General features: G+C 51.8%; 1 protein-coding gene across 6 annotated transcripts in view; it reads left to right on the top strand.

The window, feature by feature from the left end:
- Positions 1–24,625, top strand: part of SH3BP4 (SH3 domain binding protein 4) — a 105,000-nt gene that overhangs the window by 22,780 nt on the left and 57,595 nt on the right. For 4 of the 6 annotated variants that reach the window (XM_032753662.2, XM_058437048.1, XM_058437051.1 and 1 more), the window contains exon 2: positions 22,356–22,429. The exons of the other annotated variants lie outside the window; for them this stretch is intronic. The gene's annotated coding sequence lies outside the window, so the exon portion shown is untranslated. The remainder of the gene's footprint in view (positions 1–22,355; positions 22,430–24,625) is intronic. 6 annotated transcript variants of the gene reach the window in all.

Genomic DNA, 24,625 nt, shown 5'->3' with positions numbered 1-24,625 from the left:
TTTTTTTTTTTTTTTTTTTTTTTTTTTTTTTTTTTTCTGTAGAGATGGAGGAGGGAGGAGGGAAGCTGAGGCAGGAGGATCACTTGAGCCCATCAGTCTGAGACCAGCATGGGCAACATAGTGAAACCCTGTCTCTACAAAAAAATACAAAAAATTAGCTGGGCATGGTGGCATGCACCTGTAGTCCCAGCTACTGGGGAGACTGAGGCAGGAGGATGGCTGAGCCCAGGAGGTCAAGCCTGCAGTGAACTGTGATCATGCCACTGCACTCCAGCCTGGGTACAGAGCAAGACCTTGTTAAAAAAAAAAATTAAAGCCCAAGTGAATTGTTTTAGATAGCGTGTGTTTTCTTTCATTGCACGTTTGCTTGGGGAGCTTATTTCTGAACAGACTGCAGAGAGAAGTTCCTTCCGTGGAAAGTGGGAACAAGCCTTTTTCCCGGCTTCACTCTTCCAAAGCCACCTTTACCTTTGCAGGTTGTTGAGAGTGAATGTAGTTGAAGTATGTTGTGTTGAAAAACACGTGCAGAACACAGACGTCACCGCAGACCTGAGGGCTGAGACTCAAGCCTCCTGGTGACTCTGAAGTATGGCCAGCCGTTGTCCTTTTGTCTGTTGGTGAGTTACATGTGTATCATAGAAGACGTAGAAAATAGAGCCTCGGACAGGAATTAAAAATCATCTGACTTCCCTTATCTCCATTACTGTGAGCTAAATCACAGAGACATTCTTTTTAGATGGGGCCATTCGTGTTCATATCTGCACCCTGCTTCTTTCACTGGGTGGTTTCACTGGCAGTGCTGACGTCGCCCACACACCGTCCACCTGTGAGCCATCCCCGGCGGGAGGTGGAAGGCCATCTTCTGGGGAAATTATTTTCAGTGCTGTTTCGTGACCCCCTCACCGATGGAACACAGTGGTTCACCTACCCCTGTGCTCTCCTGGTTTTAACATTTCCCTTCCAACCTTCCTTGCTAAGATTGGCATCTTTGCAGCATTTCTAAGCAGTATGTACAGCCTCACTTTGCAGAAGTCATTCCAGTGCTCTGTCCTGAAATCAAGTCATCGAGGATTTGTTGACCACCTCTTATGTGGGAGGCACCAGTCCCAAAGCAGTTTGACTTTCTGAGGCAGTCTTATGCAATACGTAGCCCCCCCAAACTGACAGTACCTGCCCTTTCTCACTTAATTCAGTTGTAGGCTCCCAGAAGCCCTTCTATCTAAAGCCTGGATTTTTTATTTTTTATTTTTTTGAGACACGGTCTTGCTCTGTTGCCCAGGCTGGAGTGGAGGGCACAAGGATGAGTGACTTCTGGGCTCAAGGGATCCTCCTGCCTCAGCCTCCTGAGTAGCTGGGCCCACAGGCATGTGCCACCACACCCAGCTAAGTTTTAAAACTGTTTTTGTAGAGGGTTTCCCTATGTCGCCCAGGCTAGTCTCAAACTCCTGGGGTCAAGGGATCCTCCTGCCTCAGCTTCCCAAAGTGCCAGGACTATAGGTGTGAGCCACTGCACCTGGCCAAGCCTGGATTTCTGGGAGGCTGTGAGGCTGCACTGCTAACACGAGCCAGTCTCCAAGTGCTCCGGGTCTAGTAAGTCAACAGGGGAGGCTTTCAGAACTCAGCAGCTCCTCATTGGCCCTGGGAAAACTCATTTAGCGATTTGTGAAGGACCTGGCGCAGTGGCTCACCCCTGCAATCCCAGCACTTTGGGAGGCCGAGGCAGGTGGATCACCTGAGGTCAGGAGTTCGAGACCAGCCTGGCCAAAGTGGTGAAGCCCCATCTCTAATAAAAATACAAAATTAGCCGAGCATGGTGGCGCACGCCTGTAATCCCAACTACTCAAGAGGTTGAAGCAGGAGAATCACTTGAACCCGGGAGTCTGGGGTTGCAGTGAGCCAAGACCACGCTATTGCACTCCAGCCTGGGCAAAGAGCGAAACTCTGTCTCAAAAAAAAAAAAAAAAAAAAAAAAGAAAAAGAAAAAAAAAGAGAGAGAGGTTTGTGAAGGTCATGAGCTCCAGCCCATTTCACTGCTCCATAAAATGCTACGTTGGTGAAATGGGCGGGATGAGGTGCTCTGTGGACACGCAGCCCTGGAGCTAACAGGAGTATCCTGCATCCCACCACAGGATGTGCTGAGTCCGCTTGGAAGCCGGGAAAAGGCCTCGGTGTTTAGCCCTTCAGTTTTTTGCCTTAGTGTTGGGCTGGCACAGGCCTTCTGGTGCTCAGGGCCCCCATTCCCCGGTCGCATTTTACAGTAACAAAAGCTTCATGCAGCCCACGGCCCAGGGCGTTCACAAACTCTCTTAGCTCCGAAAAATCGAGGGGTTCCTTGCCAGCTTCTCTGGCTCCTCTCTGCCTCCTCTTTGTTCCCTGGCTGGTGTTGGGGTGCTTTCTGGCCAAGGGTGAGGGGAGGGGAAGGAATCTGAGCCAGTCAGTGTGCCCACACTGGGGGTGCTGCAGGTCGCGTTTCACCCTGGCACGCCCTGCCTGCCTGTGACATGTGGCGATTTGTGATGGGGATCATAATAGAACTTAGCCTGATTAGAGGCATGTGGGAAGCATGCCCAGCACACGTCTCAGTCCCGTCCCTCGGCCAAGCTCGGGCGGCAGGCAGCTGCCTTGCAATTCTCGGAGTTTCAGGAACTGGACAGGGGAAGGTTGGCTTGCGATGTATTTCCCTGGGTTCGTTTGGTGCCGGGATTGTGTATTTCTGGTGGAGACAGTTGTTGGAGAGCTCCTGGGGAGACAGGCATTTTGTGGTTGGTTGCATTGTTACCCCACAGGGAACTGGTTTCTTGCCTCCAGGAAACGGCAGTAACATCGGGGACAGCAGCAGTCGCAGGACGGCAGACGTGTCACTGCTCTGGCTGGAGCTGCTGCTGTTCTCCGTTTCACTGGTGGAGAAGCCAGGCCTGGGGAGGTGCAGGCACTTGCTGAGGTCACAGCGGCCAGACTGGAGCTCAGAACTCTGTCTGCACCTAAGCACAGTGTCTTTTACCTACAGCATCTGAGTCCCATCCTCTAAGGTGGCTTTAACCTCAGGATCGAGCCTAATTCTAGAATCCTACCTGCGAGGCAAGCACTGTAAGTGGCTTCATTTCATATATGAGGAAACTGAGGCACCAAGCATTTCGCTCAAGCTTTGAGGGTCAAAAATTGAACGAAACTTGTTTGAGGCTGGGCGCCGTGGTTCATGTCTGTAATCCCAGCACTTCAGGAGACTGAAACAGGAGGATTGCTTGAGTCCAGGAGTTCAAATCCAGCCTGAGCAGCATGGCGAAACCCCGTCTCTACAAAAAATACGAAAATTAGCTGGGCATGGTGGTGTGTGCCTGTAGACTCAACTACCCGGGAGGCTGAGGTGGGAAGATCACCTGAGCCGAGGAGACTGGGGCTGCAGTGAGCTGCAGTCATGCCATTGCACTCCAGCCTGGGCAACAGAGCAAGACCCTCTCTCTAAAAAAAAAAAAAAAGTAGTTTGACCAGGAACATTCAACCTTAGCTTCCTCCTAACCTCTAGTGGCTTCCCCGCTTCTCTGCTTAAAAGAAGCTATTTATTTTCTCCAGCCTCAGCTTCCTGTCTCGTCAGCCCCATAGAAACTGAGCTCTCCAAATTGAACGAGGACCCCAGAACACAGGAGTCTGTGCCGAATTTGGCGCCAGGGATGATGTGTGTGGTTGTATCTTCTAGGGACAGGGGCCCTGGCTTTCATCTAGTGACCCCTGTGGAGGACTCCTGTGGATTTCTCATCTACCCATGAAGAGTGGCTCCTGCGGGGCAGCCCAGGTTACCCCAGCAGCAGCCCACCTGGCCAGGTTTGAAGGGCTTGGGCAGGACAGGTGGTATCTGGGCCCTTCTCCTAGAAATTGCCTGTTTCTAAATGCAGGCCAGACTGTCACCTTTATTTATTTATTCATTCAGTCACTTAGATTTTAAACTTGTGTTGAGCTTATAGTCAGCTGGTAGTTCTGAGTAGCTAAGTTAGATCCTTATGGGGTGACAGGGCAGGTGTGTACCAGGTTAAGGTCTCTCTTGCATTTTATGGGCGGCTGCCTGCAGTTAAGCAGGGCTACCGTCTCTTGGCCCCGGGCTTCTTGTTTCATGATAAATACAGAAGCTGATGTTTACCCCCTTCTGGTAGCAGACATAGGGGCATCTCTGAGTAGAGAGCAAGCAGGGGCCTGCGGAAGGGGTTAAGAGGGGCTGGGCAGGTGACCAAGGTCACCATAGCAGGGATAAGTCACGCTGATGGCATCGTGTGGCGAGAAGGACACTTGCCTCTGTGGTCTTCCTCTCAGTAACACACAACCCAGTCTAAGTGGGAGAAAAACATAAGACAAACCACAGCCAAGGGGCGTCTTACGGAATACCTAACCAGGCCTCCTCTGTACTGTCAAGGTCACCCAAAACACGCAATGTCTGGGGAGATGCCCTAGCCAAGAGGAGCTTAAAGAGACACGACACCTAATGTCATGTGGTGATCTGGATGGGATCCTGGAACAGAGCAAAGGACCTCAGGGACAAACATAGGAGACCCGGATGAAGGACAGGCTTTATTGTTTGATGATAGTGCACTGACATCCATTGTGACAAAGGTGCTGTCCTCCTGTAAGACATACACAGGGAAGCCGGGTGGTGGGAGGCCTGTGGGAATCCTGTACATGACTTTTCTATGAGTTTAAATCTATCCTAAAAGAAAAAGCTTATTTAAGAAAATAGGTAAGAGTGGTTAGGAAGGCTGGTCGGAGGCTGGGGTTCCAGGCCTGACCCTCTGCAGCCGTGTCTGCTTCAGGCAGGCGACACTGGGCACCCCCTGCCAGAGAGAAGCGAGGGTCCCCACTCCCTAGCCGGGAACTTCCCTTTCCTACAGACCCTCGCTTGGTGCGCCATGGCAGGTGGGCCCAGGCCTCCCAGTTGGGCTGAGACCCATCTCTTTTCCCAACAGCGCATCCTTTGTTCTCTCCAGGCCAGACGTGTAGAGGTGAGCCACCCTCCTGGCCAGTGAGGAGCTTCTAAACACAGAGGCAGATCAGCTTTTAGCCGAGTGAACTTGAGAACCAGAGCAGAGCTCCAGGGACAATGGTGCATTATTAAACTGCTCTGAAACTCAGAGCCCAGAGCACCCGGCTCTGGGGCGATTGGCAGGTGTTGGACCTGTGGCCGTGGCACCAGCCCCCCTCATCCCATTAGCGACTTAGGGGTGAGTGGATGGAAAACAGGATGAGAGTGTCTCTCCCCCAAAGAGGGCTGGTTCAAGTATGAATATTCACAGCCACACTGAGGCACCTGCTCCTTAGATGTTTTTTTTGCTTATGCAGTTAGTGCACAGAGTGAGCCCTGCACTGAGAAAGATTCGCACGCGCATTTGCATACACATGGGCACACACATATGCGTGCACACAGAGACCCTGAGACCCTGCACTTGAGTTTCTAGTCTTAAGCAAGAACGGTGTCACCGAGGTTGTGTCCTGCAGCTGCTAGTGGCCAGTCTGTCCCACTTGGATGGTCTGTTTCTATTTTATTTTATTTTTTATTTTTTTTGAGATGGAGTTTGGCTCTTGTTGGCCAGGCTGGAGTGCAGTGGCGCCATCTCTGCTCAGTGCCACCTCTGCCTCCTGGGTTTAAGCAATTCTCCTGCCTCAGCCTCCTGAGTAGCTGGGATTACAGGCATACGCCACCATGCCCAGCTAATTTTTGTATTTTTTAGTAGAGACAGGGTTTCACCATGTTGGCCAGGCTGGTCTCGAACTCCGGACCTCAGGTGATCCACCTGCCTCAGCCTCCCAAAGTGCTGGGATTACAAGCATAAGCCACTGTGCCTGGCAGTCTGTTTCTATTTTGGCATTTCCTCACTGCACCTGGAGAAGAGCTTCATTCACTCATTCATTCATTCATCCATTCATTCATTCATTCAACAAGTACCTGACAGCCTGTACAGCAGTGGTGCCAGGTTAGGAGGGTGGGTAAAAATGCAGGGTCCCCCTCACTGCAGTCACTGCAGGACCAGGTACTCTTTTCCTGTACCCCACAGTGCCCCAAGGCCCCACTGGTCATCTGTCCAGCACTCTGTGCTCGCTGACTGGTGTGGTGAACTCTCCGGCTGGGGTCTTTTCCTGCTGCAGGTGCCGCGTCTCTTTCTTAAGCCTGTGTAGAAAGTTCTTTTGTCCGGGTAACACTGGCATGATTGAATCAGTGCCAGAGCCAAACAGGATGTGGTTCTGGGTGACTCCCAACTTCCAGCAAATCCATGGTTGTTTTCAGTTGCCTTAAGAGGGACAACTGAAACAGAGACAAGCACCCCAACAGTAGAGTGCTTCGAGGTCCTGGAGGGGAGCCCTGGCCCAGTGGAGAGAGACCGAGTGGTGCAGCAGCCGTGGCCTGCATTCGAAACTGAAGGGCGAGAGGCTGGTGAGCTCTGAGAGTCAGGCTGCAGCGCGGAGGAACAGGCTGAACCTCTGGAGGAGCGGCTCTACCTCCAGGTCAGGCTAGAGGCTTTGCATTTGGTTTGGCGAGGAGAGACAGCAGGATTTCTGGGTGCTGGACATACTTCTGGGTCAGAGCTGGTGCGTTTCTTTGCAGGGCAAGGTGGACAGGAGGCGGGGATGCCGGGGAGGCATCTGCTGCATTCCTTGAGGTTTCACAGGGTGCAGAGCCCCTGTCCTCACTGTTCCATGGGGTGCCAAGGGAGCAAGCCATGTGGTCCCTGAACTTTGAGTAGATACAGATAGTATTTGAAAATATTTGGGAATGTTTACACAATCACAAAAACAATGAAGACTTGTGTAGCCACTACTCAGGCCAAGAAATGGAACTTAACTTTGAAATTCCCTTTGCCCCTCCCAATCCCAGCTCCCAGCTCCCGATCCTCTCCCCTCCCCACAAAAATGTATTTATCGGATAAACCTGAAGCATTTAAGGGAGTCCCTGTCCTGAATTTCGCAGTTGTCATTCTCTGCTGTTTTCTATTTTATCCCGTGGGGTTGTGTTTCTAAGCAACATCATTTGTTTTTGTTTTTTTTTATATACATGGAATCATGCAGTATCTTTTGTGGCTGGCAGACTCTGAGATGGCCTTCTGTGATCCACACCTCCTGGTGTTCACATCCTGTGAAGTCCCCGCCCTTTGGTGTGAGCCGAGCTAGCAACTTGCTTCTAACCAGCAGGATGCATCCAAGTTGATGCTGTGCGTTCCTCCCGTGATTAGGTTATGTGGGCTTAGAACTTCTTCCTTGACAACAGATGGTCTCCCCTGCTGGCTGTGGTGGAGCAGGCTGCCATATAGAGAGGCCACGTGGCAAGGAACTGAGGGGTGGCCTCCCCCAGCAGCCAGCATGCAGTTGAGGCCTCAGTCCCATGGCCATGAGGAACTGGATGCTACAAAAAGCTGGTGACCCTGGAGGACCCCTCCCCAGTCTAGCCTTGAGATGAGACCCCAGCCTGGGCCAAGACTTTGATGGCAGCTCTGTGAGAGGCCCTGAAGGAGAGAGTCTCTTCTTCACCCAGTTAAGCCACAGAAACTGTGCAATAATAGAAGCCTGTTGTTTGGGGTGATTTGTTACACAGCATTAGGTGGCTAATATAGAGTCTTGGAAGGGTTCCTTTTATGGCTGAGCATTATGTTCTTGAGGTTCATCTGTGTTGATAGCTGTAGCTGTAGTTCATCTGTTTTCATTACTATGTGCCTTTCCTCTGTAAGTAGTCCCCCCTTATCTGCAGGGGGTACAAGGCCCCCAGAAGGTGCCTGAAACTTCAGATAGTACCAAATCCTATATATACTATATATTTTTTCCTGTGTATACATGCCTATAATAAAGTTTAGTTTGTAAATTAGGCACACTGAGAGATGAACAATAATGAATAATAAAATAGAACAATTATAGCACTGTATTGTAATGAAAGTTGTGTGAATGTGTTTTCTCCCGGCCCGAATATCTTATTGTACTGTAGCACCTGTTTTGGGACCACAGTTGGCCAGGGGTAACTGAAACCGTGGAAACTTGGGATGAAGGGGGACTGCTGTATGTTAATGCCTTGGCTTCATTATTCTTTCTGCTCCTGAAGGACAATAGGTTGCTTACAGCCTTTGCTATCAGAAACCACACTTGCTGTGAAGGTCTTTGTACATGACTTCCAGCTCAGCGTGCAAATGTTTATCTAGGGAGTGCGGCTGGGCCTTGGCTGCTGATCCAGCTCCACTTCTCACAGCAGCCTTCAGGTTCGCCCAGGCTCCTCCACGTGCTCCCCTCCCTCAATATTGTCCACCTTTTTTTCACTTGGGGGGCTGGTCTGATGGGTGTGAGATGGTATCTGAGTGTTTTTATGTTCTGCCAGAAGCTAATGTTTACTGACCATTCTGATTTCCTCCCGTGCGGAAATCCTTTTTGTGGTTTTTGCCCGTTTTTCTTATTGAATTGTAGGAGTGCTTTTTGTTTTTGTTTTTTTGAGACAGGGTCTCACCGTGTCGCCCGGGCTGGAGTGCAGTGGCGCGCAAGCTCTGCCCACTGCAACCTCCGCCTTCTGGGTAGCTGGGATTACAGCCTTGTGCCACCATGCCTGGCTAATTGTAGGAATGCTTTGGATTTTCTGGAAAATAAGCCTCTCTTAGTTATGAGCATTGCAGATACTGCATCCCAGTTTGTCCTTTGCCCTCATGGGCTTTTAAAATCAAATCAGGCACAATTCTGAATTTTTCTGTCCCAGGGGGATAATTTGCAGAATTGCACTTTTGCGGCATTCCCAGTCCTGGCCTGTGTGTCCTGGTCTCTGGGTCATGGACTGGTGCCTGTGGACTCGGGCCCTGTTTATCGCTCTTGCTTGATGCTGCCTTCCTGAGGTGGAGACTGCTGGGCTCTGTTCCCGTCTGCGGTGGCTCACCCTCCAGTCTGGGAGTGCTTTCCTGTTCAGATAGCTCATTCCAACCTCTTAGTCACTTTGGAGAGCCTCGTTCAGTGGGTCAGCACGGGACCTGGAGCCCAGGGACCCCTCACAGCCAGGCCAGCGCGCACTTGGAATCTGCAGTTTGTCTTAGGCTCCCTGAAGGTGACTGCTTGACCGCAGAGGAATGCACGGGTCTGGGGAGAATTTGCCCAGCGTGTTTAGAAGGAATGCATTCCTGGAGAAAGTTAAAATTAGAAAAAGCTGCTACATTTCCTGCCATTCAGTCGCAGTTGGCTGGTGTTTGTTTGCACAAGGATTCTTTGGTAACAATCTGTAGTCGGTTTCTGGTGGAATGTGAGGTGAAGTCACGATTTTCGGGATGGAGGTGAGTGGTTTCCACGGGGATCTTTGTTGTGGGAGTCACTGCTTTGTTTTCCGAGTTGTTGCAGAATCACACCGGAGTGGAAAAATATTAATTGAAACGACCCCTTGCTGATAGTTAGCAAGAAGATTATTTCATCTATTCTAGAAAACAGCTCTTTAGTGGGAAGCAAGTATCGTGGAGCGCATCTCTTCGTAAGCTCGGCTGCTGTCTTCCCGTCCCCGCCTCCTTCCTGGGCGGCCACCTCTGATGTCACCTCCTGAGGCTGGGCTTTTTGGGAAACCCCCTCTGACTGACACAGGCAGTGGGGTCCAGGTCGAGCAAATACAAATGCAGAATACCCAGGTCCATTTGCATATCTGGGGTAATGTACACTAAAACATTATTAGTTGTACGCCTGAAAATTAGATGTAACCGGCTGTTCTGGGTTTTATCCAGAGACCTCTCCCGGCCCAGCTACACTTTGAAGCCCCCTCTGTCCTGGTCTCTGGTGGTGCCTGGGCCTCTCCCAGCTGAGAGGGGCATCACTGGCACCAGGCGGGCTATTGGCACCAGTGGGCACACCTGTGGCTTTGCAGTTTTTTGTCCACTTCTGTGTTGGCGTCCTCCTTCTGCTGGTGCTGGGCTGGGGTCGTGTGCCCATTTTATGGAGACGGAATGGAGAGGCCGGAGGGTTACCAGCCTGTCCAGCAGTGTGCAGCTCGTAAATGGAACTCTTAGTCTGTAGGTTTCAAAGCCCAGCAGCTGGAGGGCACGGGAGAAATGAAACCATCGTCTTCCCTGGAGAGCAGAAAAGATGGTCAGAAACTCATGCACAGGGAGGAAGTGCTGTGGGGCTGAGAGTCTGGGTGGCAGGGGGCTATCCCTGAGACCTGGGAACACGGGCTGTGGGGAAGCCTCAGTGTGGGCCCTGAGGGAGAGGCAGTTTTTGCACAGGCAGGGAGGGGACCAAGGAGGCAATTCCCTAGTCACAGGGGCAGTGGGCAAATGGGAGGAGGTGGGATGTGTATATGGGAGTTTGAGGGTGGGGCCGCTGACCTGGCTGCAGTGACCAGTGGATGCCATGGAGTCTGTCCATGGGGGGTAGGGCAAACTGCAGAGAACCCCAAAATGGGGCAGGGAAGCCTGGCTCCAAGGGAGGAAGGGGCAGGAAGGAGCAGGGCACCCTGTGCTCTTGAGCCGGGGGTAATACAATGATGGTGAGGTAGTGGGGCTGTAAATTTGGTGGAGAGATGCAGCTGAGACCGGCGGGGAGGCAGTGGATCAGTGGACCCGAGACCAAACTGCCGATCACAGGTGCTTGGGAAGCTTCCTTTTCTGTTCAGGCAGCAGGTGCTATTGATACAGCTGCTGCTGAGCACTAGTGCAGGCCAAGGGGCTGGGGATACAGAAGCGAGCAGGACAGGTGGGGGTTCCTGCCCGCAGGCCATACAGGCCAACTTGCCAAACACCCGGATGCCAATTCCCCAGGGCACTCCACACAGCCCGTTCAAGGTGCTTCTTGTTCTTGTCCACAGATTTGTGCTTGAGAAGCTCTGAGTTCCCGTCTGTCCACCTGCATTGGCATATGGGTACTCTATAAATCATCCATCCATTCAAACATTGACTGCACTTGCTATATTCCAGGTGGTTCCCGGTGAACAGGACAAAGTCCTTGCGTTCATGGAGCCTGTTCTGGTGGGAGAAAAAGGAGAGAAGTAAATGATAGATAAAAGAATGTCAAGAGCGGTGGATGAGACCCGGGGAGGGAGTGGGCAGCAATGGTGTGCTTGTGTTTTTATACGGTGTGTGGTCGGCTGAGTAATCCCCTCCACAAAAAACATATTTCTATCCTAATGCTCAGAACCTGTAGGTGTTACCTTATTTGGCAAAAGGGACTTTGCAGGTGTGATTCATTGAAGGCTGTTGAGATGGTGAGATACCCTGGGTTACCCAGATAGACCCTAAATGTTATCACGAGTCTTTTAAGAGGGAGGCAGAGCTCTGACCGCAGCGGGAGGCCCTGGAATGGTGGGAACAGAGACTGGAGTCCTGAGCTTTGAAGATGGAGGAGGGGCCCTGAGCCAGGAATCCAGGCAGCCACGGGATGCAGGAAAGGGCAGGGCCACGGAAGCAGCTCGCCCCCTCGGAGCCTCCAGAAGGCACTGGCCCTGACGTCAGCCCAGTGGGCCTGGTTTCAGATTTCCGGCCTCCAGAGCTGTTGGAGAGTCAATGTGTGTTTTAAGCCACTAAGTTTGTGGTAATCTGTTACAACATCGATAGGTAAGTCATGCAGGGTTCTGCGGCTTTGAGGGAGTTACGTTTGAGCAGAGCCCTCTGAGGTTGGGGCTGGGCTTCCCTGCTGACATGTGGGCTGGGGCCACAGAGCCTGAACCAGGATCCAGGCCTGGCTATGGGTCAGGAATCCCTGCTCTGGCAGTTGTCCTCAGCCTGGAAGTGACCCACAGCGCATATACATGTGTATGAGGTTTTTTTTTTTTTTTGGTGCGGGGCAAGGTCTCATTCCGTCTCCAGGCTGGAGTGCGGTGGTGCAATCAAGGCTCACTGCAGCCTCGACCTCTGGGCTCAAGTGATCCTCCCACCCCAGCCTCCCGAGTAGCTGGGACCACAGGCGCACATCACCGTGCCTGGCTGATTTTTTTTTTTTTTAACTTTTTGTAGAGACGAAGTCTTGCCATGTTGCACGGGCTGGTCTCAAACTCCCGGGCTCAAGCAATCCCTCTGCTTTGGCTGTCCAAGGTGTTGAAATTACAGGCATGAACCACTAAGCCCTGTCCTTTTAAATGTAAAAATGTCAGATGAGGAATCAATGCCCTTTGCTGAGTATAAGTGTATCTTATTAACGGAAGAAAATATTTGCTTGGCTTTCTAAATTGGGAATTTCTAACAATCTGTAGCAACCCACTGGCTTTGACCAGAACCGACCAAGTGCTCAGTTACATCACTCAGCTGAGTGCCTGTGTCGTGGACAGAAAACCCAGTGCTCTAGCACCATTTATCATCTGTCCTGGTTTACAACCCCTGAAAGCAGAGCCTGAGACAAGGACTTGGGTGCTGGTGTTTTTGGGGAGATGACTGGTCGCAGCAGTCCATCCAAGCAGAAGAGGGTGAGAAGAGGGAAGAGGAACGGCAAATCAGGTGTCAGCTACTGAGCTAGTGGCCACTGTTAACCAACTATTAGGGCTCCATCATGCTGGAGACGCATTTGAGGAGCCATGACACTGTGCCCTAGAATTGTCTTTCTGGAGGCCAGGAGGCAGGGGCGTCGACCCCAGGGTAGCCCCGGGGGGTATATCTCTGCAGCGCATTCTCCATCCTGCAGGCTGACCCGGGCTTGGGCTGTGGTGTGCTGGGATGGCGGAGCACCTGCAGATCACACCCCCCATTTGGAGAATATATCTTGACAGCGCAGCAACAGAGTAATGAGTGTACAAAGAACTACTATAGCTGGCCTTCCACTTCCACGAAGTCCTCACTTTGTGGCTGTCCCCTAGGAGTCATAAGAAAGGCACATAGTTTAGCTCCATCCACCAAGACTTGAGTCATCTGCCAACATCTGCCTTAGTGACTCCACAAACAGTCATTGCGGCGGAAGATGTTTAGAAGAATATGGGAGAAAGTCAAAAGTGTGCGTGAATGAAGGGGAATGAGGTGGGAAAACGCATCACACCTGCACACACATTTTTGACTCTTGTGCACAAGCATTTTTGACCCTCCGTGCACAGGTATCTTTGACTCTTGTGCATAAGCATTTTTGACCCAGTGTACACAGTCGTTTTTCACTGTCTGCGCGCAGGTGTTTTTGACCCTCTGTGTGCAGGCATTATGACTCTCTGCGCACAGGTATTTTTGACCCTCTGCGCACAGATATTTTTGACCCTCTGCACACAGGTGTTTTGACTCTCTGTTTGTAGCATCCTCCCTTGATGTATGTTCAGGTGAACCAGCCCTCGATGCACACCTATGAGCTCAGGGACCGTGTGCAGGTGAACCAGCCTGTGACACACGCCTACAAGCTCAAGGAGGACGGTGCAGGTGAACGAGCCCTTGATATACATCTATGAGCTCAGGGTCCATGTGCAGGTGAACCAGCCCTTGGTATACACCTATGAGAATAGGGACTATGTGCAGGTGAACCAGCCCTCGACACACACCTATGAGAACAGGGTCCATGTGCAGGTGAACCAGCCCTCGACACACACCTATGAGCACAGAGACCACGGTGCAGGTGAACCAGCCCTTGATATACACCTGTGAGCTCGGGGTCCATGTGCAGGTGAACCAGCCCTCAATATACACATATGAGAACAGGGACCATGTGCAGGTGAACCAGCCCTTGATATACACCTGTGAGCTCAGGGTCCATGTGCAGGTGAAGCAGCCCTCAATGCATACCTGTAAGCACAGAGACCACAGTGCAGGCGTTATCTCTCTTATTCATGAGGAGGCCCAGTCATTCCTTCCCTACCCTGAGTTAAGGAGGAAGGATAAGACTTAACTGTGGTCCCAGCATTTAGTGGCAGAGCCAGGATTTGAGTCCATATTCAAATAAGGTCCAAGTCTTCAACACACTGATGTTTCCCAGATATTTTCAGCCTCCTAAAGGTCTATTAGGGGGGACATAAACTCTTTCAAGACTCCATCACAGACAGTCTGATTCAGGCAGGAATGTTAACTTCTACTTTTAAAGACTTGTGATTTTAGAACCTGCCATGGGAAAAGCGAATGCAGGATTGGAGCCTGGTCTGGAATCTTACACCCTCACTTATCCAAGTCCTGTCTTACTGCAGCCTGTGTGGTCTTGGGATTGTTCTGTCTGTGTTTGTCATTACTCTGCATATCAAGGCTGCTGGCTTTGGGTTAGGATCCCAGCTTTTCACTTCCTGATCTCGGGTGAGTCTTTGAAACCTGGTCAGCCTCAGTTCTCTTATCTGCTAAATGATGGCATGATGATACCTGTCTGGCCTACCTCACAGGGTTGTGAAAAGCAACCGAGAGGCCTGATAGGAAAGTGTGTTATCAACTAGGATACATTATGCTAATGATTTTATTTATTTTTTTTTGTGATGAAGTTTCACTCTTGTTGCCCAGGCTGGAGTGCAATGGCGCAATCTTGGCTCACTGCAACTTCAGCCTCCCAAGTAGCTGGGATTACAGGCATGTGCCTCCACGCCCGGCTAATTTTTTGTATTTAGTAGAGATGGGGTTTCACCATGTTGGTCAGGCTGGTCTCTAACTCCTGACCTCAAGGGATCCACCCGTCTTGGCCTCCCAAAGTGCTGGGATTACAGGCATGGGCCACCCCACCCGGCCTAACATCAGCTGGGAGCATGTTAGAAATGCACATTCTCAGGCCCACCCCAGACCTACAGAATTAGAAACTGAGGGTTGTTGGGCCCGGCGACCTGTGTTGCAATCAGCCCTCCAGGTAATTCCAGTGAATGTTGGTGTTTGAGAACTACTGCCTTAGTCACAGAATTTCACGGGTGTTGTATGCAATTTCTACTATGTATTTGGCACTCAGTGTCTGGTATGTTTCAAAGCAAAAAAAAAGACAGGGTCCCTGCCCTCAACATGGTCTACAGGCTGGAAGAAAAATTAAAACAAGAGAAACCCACGTGAACTGGATGTATGCTAGAGCCCCGCGTTACAGTTGAGGAAAAGGAGGCCCAGGAAAGATAAGTCATTTAGCAAAGGTCGTGGAGCTGGTGTGAGAAACGTGAACCCACATGTTTGACTCATGACAATCTCCAGACCCTTCATTCCCCAGGCCGCCTCCCTGCAACATGGGTAGCTCATGGTGTCCCCCTACTTATTCATGGGAGAGAGTTCCGAGGTCAGAATCAAAGCCTAGGACGCCTTCCTTGAGACGCTCTCCTTGGCTAGCTTTTAGGTGGTGATTGTTGAAACCTTGGATTAAAACCTTCACCCCCTAATAGCCCCAGTAGAGCCCAGAATGATGAACTAGATCAGCTTGTGAGGCTTCAGAAGTGATTGGTCAGTGAGTTGAAAAAGTCAAGGTCTAGAAGAATCATTAAAAATACAAGGAAAAGCCGAGTGTGCGTGGGTCTTCCAGTCTTTCTGTTGGGTGCGGGTCTTTTCTGAGTGTGGGTTTGGCCATGGTGTCTCCTGTGTGACCCACATGCATGATGACGTCATTGATTTCCAGTCCAAGATGGCGCCATGACACAGGGACACTGGTGAAGCCATCCATGCCCAGAGTTCTCCTAGAGTTGACTCATTTTCCTCAGGTGTTGAATGTCATTTAGCTTGCCAGCCACATTTTTTTTTTCTTTGAGTCAGAGTCTCACTCTGTCGCCCAGGCTGGAGTGCAGTGGTATAATCCCGGCTCACTGCATCCTTCGCCTCCCGGGTTCAAGCAATTCTCCTGCCTCAGCCTCCCAAGTAGCTGGGACTACAGGCGCCTGCCACCTCGCCCGGCGAATTTTTTGTATTTTTAGTAGAGATGGGGTTTCACCGTGTTAGCCGGGCTAGTCTCGATCTCCTGACCTCATGATCCGCCCACCTCGACCTCCCAAAGTGCTGGGATTACAGGCGTGAGCCACCACGCCCAGCCCGCCAGCCACGTTTTTAAGTGATTCATCTTTAGCGAGTCTTTCTGAAACATTCCACTTGAATTGCCATGGGAGCTGCCCTTGTCTCACCCCTGGCCATCAGTTTATGTAGCAATTAAATACGTAAAATTTCCACAACAAGGACCCCAGCTTCAGCCAGGGGAGCGGAGCCCAAAGGGGAATGAGAAAGTAGTCTTCCGGCCACACAGGTGTAGTGGGCCCTGTGTCTCATTGTCCTCCTGTCTTCACACTCAAGGGCAGGGGGCCTCCGCCTCCTCCACCGCCCTGCCAGGGAGGAAGGGTGTTCAGAGATGGCAGCTACTCGGTGCTGCGCGGGTGCCAGGAGGAGCTCACGGTGTGTAGGGGGGATGCATGAACAGGTGAACAAAGCCATTGCAGGTGCTGGGTAGGTGGTTGTCTCAACGCCCCTCCGTTTTTATGCTTAGTATTCATTCTAGGTTTAACACAGGAGAGAGGAAGGTTATATCCCATTCCTTATCACATTCTCTGTAAAACTGGAAATTTTATGTAATTATAGGAAAGGTAAGTGAAGCAGTTCTGTGTTCTGCATAAGAAAATGTAACGTCATTCAGGTGAGATTTCAGGCCCTCTCACTTGGCTGCTTCATCCATCTGTTGCCCAAATACGTTGTCAGTGTGTAAGTTTTAATAGTGTTGATTTTGATAGCATGAAGTAGAAAGGCTTTTGTCCGTCTATCAGAGTGTCGCTTTCTCAGTTCTGTAAATTGGTTGTCTCGGAGTGGAATGATCTGCCCTCATAGAGAATGAAAAACCTGGGGTGGGGTCCATGGCCAGGCCATGAAGCCCCTGTGTAGTCTTAGATGTGCCACGCGTGAGGACTGATTGTGCAAACCCGAAGCTGGAGGAGGATGGCGTCGCTGTGCTGCCACAGCGGGGCCAGAGATGCCTCCCCTCTTTTTGAGGTTGGAGCCAGCTCTAGAAAGAAACCTTGAAATGGATGTTGGGCCCGTTCCCGTCTCCCTTTCTGACCACACCTACGTCTGCTTTTCTTTCCTTCCCTCTTGCCATCTCCTCCCCTAGCTGGTCTCTTGGCAAACACTCCTGGCATGCAGCCATGTACCCGGGTGAGTGCCCACTTCCGTTTGGCCTGAGCCTGCATCCCGCCTGGCCCTTTGCCCACTGTGTAAGTAGGAAGGGTAGAGAACGGGGGGTTTGGCACACTTTTCTCTGTAAAAAGCCAGAGAGTAAATATTTTCCGCCTGGTGGGCCATAAGGTCTGTGTCACAGCTACACTGTTTTGGTTGCACAGAAGAGCTATTGATAAACGGGTGGGGCTGGGCCCTGTGCAACTTAGGTAAGGACACTGCGACTGAAATTTCGTATCATTTTCATGTCATGAAATATTACTCTTTTTATTCTCCCCCCAACTGTTTAAAAATAGAAAGACATTCTTTGTTCATGGGCTGTACCAAGATAGGTGGCCAGGTTGGATTTGGCCCACAGGCTGTAGTTTGCCTCTGGTTTGGACAAGAATTTTCAGGGTGAACACCCCTCATCCAAAAATTTGAAATCCAAAATGCTGCAAACTGAAACTTTTTCAGCTCCGACGTGATGCCACAAGTGGAAAATTTCACACCTAATCTCATAGGACAGGTTGCAGTCAAAACTCTAGAACAAAATTATTTAAAGTGTTATGTAAAATCACCTTTGGACTATGTGTATAAGGTACGGATGAAACATGAATGAATTTAATGTTTAGACTTGATTCCCATCTGCAAGATATCTCATTGTGTATATGCAGATGTTCCAAAATCTGAAATGCAAAGCAGTTCTGGTCCCAGGGATTTTGGATAAGTGGTATTCAGTGTGTATTTAGTTCTACTTTGTAGTTTGGTTCTACTGACTGGCTCTGATGTGTGGTGGTGGGTGAGGATGGAGCGACCCCAGTCATCCAGCTGTTGGGGATGCAGGATGTAGAGGCCTCTCTGGCTGACGGCTCCATTGATGTCCACTGCGGAGGCTTGGAAATCTAAGAAATAGGCTTACACGTTTTCCAGTTTACTCAACACCAGCCTAACATTGCTTCACCTTAACCCTTCAAGAATGTGTCCCATAACTAGTGGGTTGGACTTTTGGGCCCATACCTGAAGTTGTTGGAATAAAATTAGTTTTGGGTGTTCCTGCGTGTTCCCCGTGAACTCAGGTGGGTCTGGCCCTGAAAGACTCAGCTCTGCAGCGTGGACCAGCTCTTGGTGTGGTCAGCACAAGCCAGCCTGTAGGTTGAGTTGGGTGAAGAGTTCACGGAGCATTTTCAAATCTGTCACTCCCTCAGCAACCTCTGAGATGGGCAGAGCCGTGAGAATTCCTTTTCTCAATTTGCAGATGGAGACTCTGAGGTCTGATGAATTACTTTGACGGGGCTGTTGTTAATGAACCCCAAATTGCTGGGTGGTTTGCACAGTGCAGAGGGATTGTCTTACAGGTCAGGAGGCTGGAAGTCCAAGTTGAGTATCAGCAGGGCTGGTTCCTTCTGAGGCTGAGGGAGAATCAGTTCCAGGCCTTCTCCCTTAGCATCTGGGGGTTTGCAGGTAGTTGTTGGCTTGTAGAAGCCTCACCCCCCATCTTAGTCATCCTGTCACCTGTCCCTCCCTGTGTGCATGTCTGTTGAAACTCCCCCCCTTTTATAAAGTCACTGGGTCGTATTGGATTGGGGCCCACCCTGGGGATCTCACTTTGGCTTGATTGCACCTTGAACACTCTGTCTCCAAATAAGATCACTTTCTGAGGTACTGGGGACACATGCAAATTTGGGGGGACGCAATTCCATCTATACCATTTGGGAAATTGGGTGAATAGCTGTCTTGGTGACTGTCCTGGAATGAGGATTTAGGACACGGTGGTCATCTCTGTATATGAATATAGCTTCCTGTCTGGATGTGGTGGGGTGAGGACCATGAGCCTCATATCATTTATCCACTTGCCCTCCCAGACCCACTGAGGTGGGATGAACTCTCTGCAGATTTGCCATCAGCTGTCAACCATTGTTAAAACAGCTACTCAGATGGACAGAGCGACATAATGCCCTTCTCTCTGCACCGTGGGAGAAGACACTTGTGTTTTGAGCTGCTGAAGGCAACAGAATCTTGTCTTCTTGGCATTGTGGTTTTTGGAGATTTGCCCCAAATCATGGTTAATGACAACATTGATGTTTCTTGAAAGAACCGGAGAATAAGGCATCCTCTAGACTTTATGCTAATTCCATCCACCCACACTAAACCGCGTGGTTTTCTTGGGGCCCCTGGAGACTGACGGGTCCACACTGGTGTCTGGTGGTGCCCACAGGAGAACAGTGCTTCATTGAAAGATCGTGCCCCCCTCTTCTCAGCAAGGCGGTCCTTGTCCAGAGAGCTTGGGCCTCTGGAGAGGTTGATCAGGAGTTGGGGAGGTAGAAAGGGGCCAGCGGTCCTGTCCACTGAATCCATCCACTGGGACCTCCCGGACATGACAGTTTGAGCCAGATTCTCTCCTCCCTCCACTCCAGCACTGAGGGGCTAGCGGTGCCACATGTGCACCTGTCCCTGCCCAGGGTCCAGTTCTGGCATCTCTGAGCCCCTGTCAGGGCAGCTGGGTCCTCCCATACTTAGGCATGAGGTATGAGTTTACCCAATCATCCCCCTGTCCAGGGAGCCTGCCGGGCTCAGCTTCAGGACCACAAGGCTGTTAAGTAAAGACGCTGCCTAAAGAACCTGCCAGAAGGAAAGCCCCAGAGGGCTTGCAGGGCCCTTATCCAAAAATGCGAAGAGAATCAGCGCCGAAAGCCACAGTGACGGAGGGTGTTGTCAGCGCAGCCTCTCTTTAAATACAGAAAGGAGCACGGCAGCTTTTTGGAGTTGGGGCGAGGTGGCATCTGGAGTTATCCAGCAAAGATTTATTTTGTGCCTTGGGGGGTGGGAGCTGGGCAGCCTGGGGAGGGCTGGGCAGCAGCGAGGATGGCGAGGCTGAGGCCCTGGGCCACATGCAGGTCTTTTTCTTCGGGGCGGCTGGAGGGCAGCTCTCCAGGCAGCTCTGTGGCCTCGGTAGCCCCCATGACCCAGTGGAGTGGAGTGAGCTGGGGGAGGAGTGTCACAAGGAGGAAGGCATTGTGGGCCCCTGGAGATCAATGCATTCCTGCCATGTGGCTCTGGGTCTGGAGCCCCTGGAGATGGACGCGTTCCTGCCATGTGGCTCTGGGTCTGGGCAGCACCTGGCAGCCTTTGGGGTAGGCCTTGCCCACAGCCTGGGAGGCGGGGGAGCTCCTGTGAAAGGAGCTGAGTCCTTCTGGGGAGCGCCCGGTGGGGCTTGTTGTCCCTGCCTTGGGCTTGTCTCAGGAAGTGCCCCGGGCAGAGTGAGGAGGCTGAGATGAGCCCTGGGGGTCGGTTTCTCGAAGCCCCCGTCAGAGCTGATGTTTGGGCCACACGTTCTCTTGGGGTGATCCGTTCTGTGTCTCTGGACCCGCCCTCCCTTCATTTCCTCACTGGCCCAGTAGTAACTGCGGCCACTGGAGGCGGGTCCCCACTGAGGCAGTTCCCATCTGTCCTTTATGACTGCCTGCGATGGACCCGCCTGATGAAGGGGCCTAGCAGTGCCGGTGCCTGCCTAGAATTCAGGATGGAGATTCTGAGTACCCTGACCACGGCATAGGGGCTTGGGGTACAAAGGAAAGAAGAGGCACTAGGTTCTCAGAGATGCTGGTGCAGTGGCTTTTAGAATCAGAAGAAAACATGGGAAATGCATGCTCACGGTAGAGGAAATGGGAGAAGTTGTGGAAGTCTGAAAAAGGCAGGGACATATACCATGAAGCCAGCCTCATTTGTAGTTTCACTTCCCCCAGGTTTTTTTCAGTGCCCTTTTATTTCTTTTAAGATGATGAGATTTTCAACTGTTCTGTCTTGACATGACTCTTTGGAGAACGAGTACTTTGAGAGAGATTCTGAAGATCTCTGAGCAACATGGTAGACCCATTTCAAAGGAGGGGGATGGACGGATGGCGGCGTCCTGCCTTCTCTGCCGAGAACAGGGCCGCCTTGTGATCCCTGTCCCAAAAATCAGCCTGGGTGCAGGTGGCTGTGCGGGAGCCGTGGTGGCACCTGCAGTCCCACCTGTCTCTTCCCACCCTTTGTTTTTGTCTTCTCTGGTTTCAGATCTTTTGTGTTTGTGCATATATTTTGTCACATTGTTGCGGCCTTTTTCGTAGCGTTTATTGATTCTTTTCATTTTGCCTGTGTGATTTTGCACATCGCTTGTACCCTTAGAAGGTCCGTGTCTACGTAGAGATCAACTATACAACCAGATTTTCTATTACCTATTGGGCGGTTTCCTTTCCTCCCTCCCTCTCCCCCTCCACACCCTTCTATTGATCTGGAATTCATTTTGTCTTTGGGTGTGAGTTGAAGCCCTGAAGGGGGCGGTGGGGTCTGTGCTCTGAACACCAGCCAGTTGTCCCAGCATCACAGGGAATGATTCTTTCCTTCTTGGGTGATTGTGATGCTCCTTTTAATTGCATGTTAAATATTTACATGGATGGAGGTCTGTTCTGGGCTGTCTGCCTTCTGCGGAGGATGAGTGGCCATGATTTAGGGAAGGTGTCCAGCAGGAAGTTCCCACTCCTTCTTTCACAGTCTGATGAGGTCCTGGATTCCTCTGAAGGCCCCGGGGCCCACTCTGTTATTCCTGTGGAGAAAGTCAGCCTGAGGGGGAGGGCATCATGGTGGCACCTGCAGTTCCGTCTGTCGCATCGACGTTGGCTGGTTCTGCTCTCAAAAGCGCCGGCTCTGTAGTGATGTCAGCACCGTGTGACTTGAGGAGGAGACCCCACTGCTGCGGTGTGTCTGGGGTTCATCTTCAGGGCGCAGCTGATAATATGCTTCTGTTGCACTCACAATGCCAGTCATTGCAGCAGAAGTAATGGCAGGTGACGGGAGACTCAGTGTTGGGGTGAGAAAAGGCACAATAAGCTATTGTCACAGGCAAGGCTCCCTGTGAAGCGGACCGTGACGCAGAGGCCACTGGGCGGGACGTTTAGGTTTGCTGGTGAGCGCAGCAGCAGGGGAAGAGGACAGTGAGGCTGGGACGCAGCCTCCATGCAGCCTGTCGCTGACCCCACAGGAGTTCTGGCCTGGGCCGGACTGCCGAGTCACCCTGATTCAGGAGTAGGGTGAGGGGCAGGCTTTGTTAGCCTGTGCTGGTCACTGGCCTGGTCATTGGGTGCAGGCTGGCCCAGGAAGGGGGCTGATGTGACCTCAAGAAGGGCTCTTTCCAGTGAGACAGTTCTGGGTGGCCCTCAGTGAAGGTCCTTCCGCTGACCACACTCCAGAGTTGGCTTCAGAAGGGGACCTGGGGGCCGTGTGGCAGCGTCCACCACCGTCCTCACCTGCCGTGGAAATGCACTGCAGAGTCCGTCTGTCCTCCAGGACGTGAAGGGGCCCTGGCTGGAAGCAGGCCTGAGTTCTGCGCTGGGCGGGACTGAAGCTCACTCTTGCTTCCTTCTTGTCCTGCAGTGTCTCTCTTCTCTCCTGGACGGAAGGCCGTGTCCTGGGACTTCTCTGACAGCGGGAGGCTGCAGCTGTACCAGGTAGGCAGTGCAGGCATGGTGTGAGTGAGTTGCCGTACCTGGACCCGCTTTACCATGTCATGACCAAGGTGCCGGACTCATGGGGAGACAGGCCCCAAACGTGTGCAGAGCAGCTGCAGGAGGGAGAACGCTTCTGGAAGCTTCTGGTGACACTTGACCTTTCTCAGGCACTGCAGGCCTGTCCCTCATGGCGCTCTCCTCCCGTCCTCGAAGCCCACAGTGTTGTCCCCAATGTGGGAAGGTCATTTGTCATCCTGGCATCCAGAAGCCCGGCCCTGGCGCATTCCCAGAACAGCCCCGTGTTTCTCTTTTCAGCGAATCGTCTTTCTGTTGCCACCCGTGGAACGTTCTCACTCTTCCAAGAAGCAAGGCTAGCAGCTCATCCACGCCCCAGTAGCCGCGGGACAGAGCCCAGGTTGGGTGGTGTGTGCACAAAGGAGGGATTGTTCTCACGAGGTTACCTGCGACGAGATGGGAACGGACCCGCGGTTAGAGGTCACCCTCCCTGGGGCGTCAGGGGAGCATTTGTCCTTGAAACACGCTGGCAGAAAATGTTCCAAGGAAGCCTTGGCTGGTGTTCGTGAGGAAGAGCTGGGTTAAATGGTGTTCTGGTAAAATGTTCCTGGAGGTTTTCTTGGCTGTCCTTGGCTTTTATCCTCCTGGTTGGCAATAGAAGGAACACCCTCCTTTGTCAAGTGGGTTGGATGGGATCACCTACCTCATAGCGCGGGCGCAGCCTCCGTTTTTTTAAAAAGCAACATACAAGTCTTTCCCCACCAAGTAGAAAGGATTGGATCTAAGTAAATGCTACATTCGGATGCTCAAGGCCAAAGGGGGAGTTGAGAAGCCGCAGCTCACAGTAGGATTCCTTTTTGGGCCACGCTGGAATTGTAAAAGCCCTTCTAAATAAAGCAGGCAGCTACTTGCACTGTTTCAGGTTTTTCTTTAAATCCTGTAAACTGAGGGTAGCTGACTGGATTTTGTTTCAACTTCTCCCCCCACCCTTTCTGTCCCGTCTCTTTGTTTTCCAGTATCTGCCTGTGCCTTAGGATGGAGAGAGGGTTTGAGATGTTCAGGAGGAGGCTCAGGGCTTTCCATAGTGACGTGAGGAATTCAGGGGTGCTCTGGTCCCAGGGTCAGTCCTCCGCCCACTGGGGCCTCAGTGACCTGAAACACTTCAGCCCAGGCAGAGGCCACCAGCAGGCCTTTCCTTATAAGTGCAGCCCCTGGCCCTGGAGGCTGTGGTCTCTTTGGGCTGCGGTGAACCCTCCTGAAAGGCATCCACATTCCTGGCATTCTTCCGGCCTGGCACTGGTCAGAAAGCGGGGGTTTCTGAAATCAAAGGCGAGCACTGCAGCTTGGTTCTTGTCTGTAGATAAACTGGAGGGACACCAGGGGGTTGTGTGGCGGGGTTCTCTATGGGCCCCCACATGGACTTGCCTTGCTGGATTTTGCATTTGGGGCATTGCCAGAGCAGGCCCCATCCTGAGCAAAGCAGGAGGAGGTTAATGGGGGTCCCTCTCAGGCTCCAGCAGTTCCTTGGGCGGCACGCATGTGGTTTGCTTTTTCTGCCCCTGTGCCAGAGTTACTGGGGCAGCAAGACATCTGGGAAGAGGAACGGGAGGGTGGGACGGGTGCTGCCATCCTACAGCGGTGCCCGCTTGTCTCCGTGACGGGCACACAGGCTTCCGGGAGCCCGGTGAGGGAGGTGCACCCAGACTTGCCCTGGATACAGAGGGCAGAGCGTTGCATGTGCCTCTGGTTGGGGTGTAGGGGTGCTTGGGGGCGTGGGTCCCCACAGCAGTTAGAGACCATCCACAGGCCACCGCACTTTGAGTTGATTTTCGTTTTGCCTTGTTTTCCCAGAGGCATACACGCAGTGTTTTCTTGGTGCCTCTGAATCGTCATAGTCTGATTTGCCTGGGGGTCAGTGAGAGACGCGGCTGCCCAGGGTTTCCATTTCCACACCCCGAGTTTTACCCGTGGCAAATTTTGTGATTTGCATGTAGTTCCCGCCTCATGGGTTCAAGTTGTTAACCTGTTCCTGCTCCCACTGTCATCACCGTCAGAGGTAGTTTATCCTGGTGCCTGGTGTCCTTCAGGACGAAGGAGGCAGCAGAAATGCTCCCTGACTCGGTTCCTGAGACCACAGTGACCGAGGAAATGGAGGCCTGCAGCAGAGCACGGCGGACTGCC

This window comes from Hylobates moloch, unplaced genomic scaffold (assembly GCF_009828535.3).
Source record: "Hylobates moloch isolate HMO894 unplaced genomic scaffold, HMol_V3 SCAFFOLD_1, whole genome shotgun sequence".
NCBI classification, from domain to species: Eukaryota; Metazoa; Chordata; class Mammalia; order Primates; family Hylobatidae; genus Hylobates; species Hylobates moloch.
This window is presented reverse-complemented; position numbering and strand designations above follow the sequence as displayed.